A 5249-nucleotide genomic window follows, 5' to 3' on the forward strand; every position below is an offset into this window, starting at 1 on the left:
TTGAGCATGTTGTGAAGTACTATAGACCTTGTATACATCTTGGGATTCGACAATGATTGTAACTATTGAATTGTATAGACCATTACATTCGAAGTCAATAGCCTAATATATTTATTTCACAATTTCAACAAATGATTAGTTCACTACGAACTAAGAAAACAAATGTGTACTCCCTCCGTTTTTATTTAAGTCCGCGTATTAGCATTGGTGAAAGTCAAGTTTTGTAAACACTCAAAAAGCTTATAACAAAAAATATTAACAAATATAATAACAAATAAATACCATTTGATTCATTATTGAATGTACTGTCACATCATACATATTTGTTATGGTAAATGTTTATATTTTTCTATAAACTTGGTGAAACTTTAGGGAGTTTGACTTTGGTCAAACCTATTATGCAGAGTTTACTACTACTACTCGTTAGTTGCTTAGCCGAATCACTCAACACGCCACACGGGGAGTCCAGTGTCACAAAATTTTGAGGTCGGCGAGAAAATCTCCCGCGACCCTAATTCGAGCAGTGGGAAGTTTGGTAGGGGGCTGTTTCCATAACTTCAGGTTCACCCTACCCAGCCAACCCCACCCCGGCACCCAGAGTAGTACACCTGAATACTCCCCATTTTCTATCCCCACCGCAAAATAGACTTCTCCACGGCACCGCAGCCTTCGTGCTCCTCCCCTTTACACTGGCGCACTCGCCCACCGCAGCGCATCTGCCTCATCGATGACCTTGTACGCCGCACTGGAGCCGGTTCACCGTCGTTGTCGTACATGGAGCCTCTTCCCCGGCATCATCTTCCAGGGTCTCGGATCTGCTTCCCGGAAGCCAACGCCAAGCGCGAAAGTACCACCATCGTGGACAATGAACTGATTCCCGTTGCCGACCATGACTTACAAAGGCCGCCACGACCATCGTTCTCCTCCTCGATTTGTAATGTGTTTATTGAATCACTTAGTAGTACATGTGCAGTTCCAATTTTGTTCATACCTACCCTTCAAATTTCCTGGGTGCTATTGTTCCCGTAAAAGTAATTGGTTATAGCCTCCATTGTCCAACAGAATATCAGCTTGTAATTGTGCGTCGCTTCTGTATCGCGTTGTGCTTGGGTAGGTTTTTCATCTGCAATCAGTGGTGTGGGAAATGATGGAAAGGTTTTTAGAACTAGGAAGATGCCCATATGTTGCACGCATCAAGATGCATTTGTATGAGTAGTTTATCTTGTGGGAGAAAAGGATGAATGAGGGAAGGCCTTATTTGCAAATCTGGAGAGGGGTATGGGTATCTTTTTGCAAAATTTCCATTTGTTTCCTTCCTATCTGTCAGATATAAATCGGACGACCTATATTGCAAGAAAAAAAAGTATAGAGAAAAAAAAGTAGACAATAAAGGAAGTAGAGATAGATATTAAATATTAAATATAAAATAAATATAACAGTAGAGAAGAGAGTAGAGATAGCAGAGACATCGGGAAAGGATCGCGCGCGCGCGGGGGAAAAAGCGGCCGGGCGTGCGATAGTTTTGGCGCCGGCGTCCGGCGCGCTTTATTAAATCCAACGCCCTCCCACCGCTCTGTGCCTTGCCACCGCTCTCTCCCCGCTCATTTTCGCCTCGCCGCCACCGCGCCACCATGCCGCCGCGTCGCCGGGAAACTTGGGGATACAGCAGCGTCCGCGCGCGCCCCTCTGGCGGCTTCTCCGCCGAGATCCAATTCCGCAGGATGCACCTTGGCCTCGGCAATTTCGACACTGTCAACAAGGCCGCCCACGCGTACGACACGGTGGCGTGGCGCCTCTGGTGGCCTTGTAGAATATTGAACTTCCCCAACGTGCCGACGCGGGAGCGGGCGCAGGAGCTTGTGCCTCTGCCCCGGCTTAGCACCGACGAAGATCGTCGCGACAACCGGAGGCGGGAGCACCGTCTTGGCATCGCCGAGATGGACGAGGAAGCCATGGTGCTGTGGCGCCAACACTTCCCGCAGGACATCACCAACGAGCGCGAGTTCTATGCGCAAAGGAGGGCAGAGAGGGATAAGAGGAGGGCGGAGCGAGCCGCCTATCGTGAGGACAAGCGTAGGCGAAAAGCGGATGCTCAATTCAACATGAGGCTAGGAGCAGCGTCGCCCTGGGAATCCGACGACGGTCGGTATCTTCACGCCTACAGTCAGACGTCGGAGGAGGACATCACTGAGGAGGAGTTGGACGACGAGGATTAGTTGAATTATCTTTTTTTATCTATCTATGCTGAGAACTATCCTCTACTCTATCTACTTCTCGATATCAGCACTGTAAACGCTTTTTTAAAGCGCTACGTGTTGCGATTCTGTTGGAGATGCTCTAACATGGAGGACGAGTGCTTTAATGTTGCCCACAAGATGCGTGACTATTCCTAGTAGTTTATTTTTCTTGCCATGTTGAGATTTTAAAAGCACGAGTTCGAACATGCAGAGGAGCAATGAAGACCAAACACGGGATATTCGGGACATCTTCAAGGAGCGTGGCAAGTTAAAGAGCTGCACCAAACCTGTAAAACAAGCTTTGGTAAGTAACACCCATTCAATTACTTTTGTGTAGCCTCGTGTTGTTCGATGTGTATATGTTGTAATTTTTGTTTCTCTTAAGCGTGGTGTTCTTCGATGTGTAATAAGAAGAGTCTTGATCGTCCTAATGCTTTCATTTTTAGCTTGATGTAGGAAGTGGCTGTTCTCACCTTGTAGTTTGTTTTTATATTTTTTTTCCTTTTGAATTCACTTCTCCGAGTTATGTTTATCTGGCTTCTACTAAATGGATCTAGGTTGCTCTGAGTATTGATCTAAAAAAGAAGTAACTTCATGTCAGGATGCAGTTCCTGCGAGGAGGGAAGTATGGTCAACCTCGACATCATGTTTCCAAAATGAGGCTGGATTACACTCAAGGTGCCAGTTCCCTAATGATGCTGGATTAGACATAAGGTGCAAATTCCCAGATGATGCTGGATTACACACAAGCCAGGTGGAGTCGTCAGCTGTTCATGTCCTCGTGGCATTAGTAAAGGCTGAAAGAAAGCTTGCATCATCCCTTGAGAATGTAGCTGAGTTCCTGAAGAAGCCAAAAGAGCAATCAGAAGCTCTCTTCACCCAAGCCAGAGAAGAGATGGAAGAAGCCAGAAATAAGCTAGCAGAGGCAGAGCAAGCTAGGCGTCTCCTGCTATCTAAAACTGTTGTCAATACAAAATTTCCTTCATAATAGATAGGTTCAAATGTTTATCTAGTCATCATGCCTGTTGTGATGTCCGTGCATCTACTGATGTGGCACAAAATGTTTTTTTTGGGTCATGTAATAAAAGCAATTACATTCCAAACAATAACAGACGAAGCATTGGACATGGTATAGTTCATGCGCAAGCCCGACATTCCAAGTTCAACTTCCACATCAAACTCATGTTCACAGATATCTGCACATTTCATACATAATGTCCACAACCATGATTCATTTCAAAGCCAAACAAATGCGAGGAGAGTTATAAATAAAGAAAAACCTCTACTAGTTCCTGCTACCAGTGCGAGCACAACAAGTCAAGACCATGTGTAAATTAATTATATTTTAGTCATTTTTTGTGTTCTAAAATGCCTGCCGGCTCGCGGAAAGACGTGTTGCTGGCACACGCGCGGATTCATTGAAGGCAGAGGGGCAGTCTTAAGCTTGTTGCACGCGGCGAGGAGGCGTGCTCAGTCGGGCCTGCAGCGAGTGTGTCCCTCTTGGTCGGCGCGCCGGTTCAATGCCTGCGCTATGAGAGGTCGCGTCCGTGTCAGAGCAATCACTCCCACCAGTCCTTTTTTGTTTGGGTACAACAAAATCTCGTTTTCCATTCACATTTTACAAGTAAAATTCATGGACAAACTTTGACCCAAAGTACGATGGGGACTAGTAAACCAGAATGGAGGTAGTAGTTTTTTTAATCAAAGAAGGGTTTCCCCTTCCTATTTTCATTAATGAAAACCATCATCTAAATCTAAACCATAGTATTTGCCCTAGAACTACCAGGTTCAACATCTTGCAACATAAACCCATACAACCTCCGTAGCAAAAAAACTCGTACAACCATACGCCAAGGAGGTACGTAGTACTATGAATTCCATTTTTGCTCCATACCAATTGTTCTAAAAACTACTTACTACTTATAACGCGCCATTGAAAATCGGAACTCTTAACCCCGCTAAAAAACAATATTTTAAACGTGGCTACTCGATCTGTGGCAACTGGCCAGCCACCGCGCTCCAAGTCGTTCACCTGTGGTCCCGACCATCAACTCCTATGGATCAAATTATCACGCGAGCTGACTATTCCTACAAAGGTGCTCCACCACATACCCGGTACCCGCGAATGCAGCAATCGTGCACCTAGGATTTTAGGGTTTATTTGTTAATGTCACCTTTACATAACACTCATGTGTGCGAGACAGCGAGAGGCCGACTGCGTGCGTGCGCCTCTTCTCTTCGTATATGTACTCCACCGTTTGTCTGGTGTCCAAAAAATTATAATAACTACTAGCAATGTGCCAATGCGTTGTCACATGATCAAAGTAGATTAATACATATTCACCGATTTGATAGAAAAAAAGTCTAGTTTTGAAATACGTATATCACTAAAAATATGTTATGTTTCACTCAAAATATATTCCTTTGGCGGTTTTGATGAGATAAGGGAGGAATGTTGTTGGTTTCAAGATTCGAGAAGTGGTATATGTCTAATTTCTACTCTTACTAGCAAGATGCCCGTGCGTTGCACGGAACATCAATATCTTCTGGGAGAAAAGGATGAACGAGGGAAGGCCTTATCTGCAAATGTGGTGAAGAGTGCATGTAAATTGCCATATTTTCCTTCCTATCCGTCAGATATAAATCGGACAACCTACATTGCAGGATGGCAGGCCCACCATCATCACCAACTCTATTTTTTTATCCCTACTCTTACAAAAACCATTGTCGGTGATGATCGTGTGCCTGCCATCCTGCAATATAGGCCATTCAATCTATATCTGACGGATAGGAAGGAAACTATGGCAATTTTGCAAAAAGATACCCACACCCCTCTCCACATTTGCAAATAAGGCCTTCCCTCGTTCATCCTTTTCCCCCACAAGATAAAGTACTCATACAAATGCATCTTGATGTTCCGTGCAACGCATGGGCATATTGCTAGTTGTTGCAAAAAGCCCATGTGTGTGAGAGAGAGAGAGAGTGGAGGAGGACGGAGTGCATGTGTGACAA

This window comes from Triticum aestivum, chromosome 1B, assembly GCF_018294505.1.
Source record: "Triticum aestivum cultivar Chinese Spring chromosome 1B, IWGSC CS RefSeq v2.1, whole genome shotgun sequence".
In the NCBI taxonomy this organism is placed as follows: domain Eukaryota; kingdom Viridiplantae; phylum Streptophyta; class Magnoliopsida; order Poales; family Poaceae; genus Triticum; species Triticum aestivum.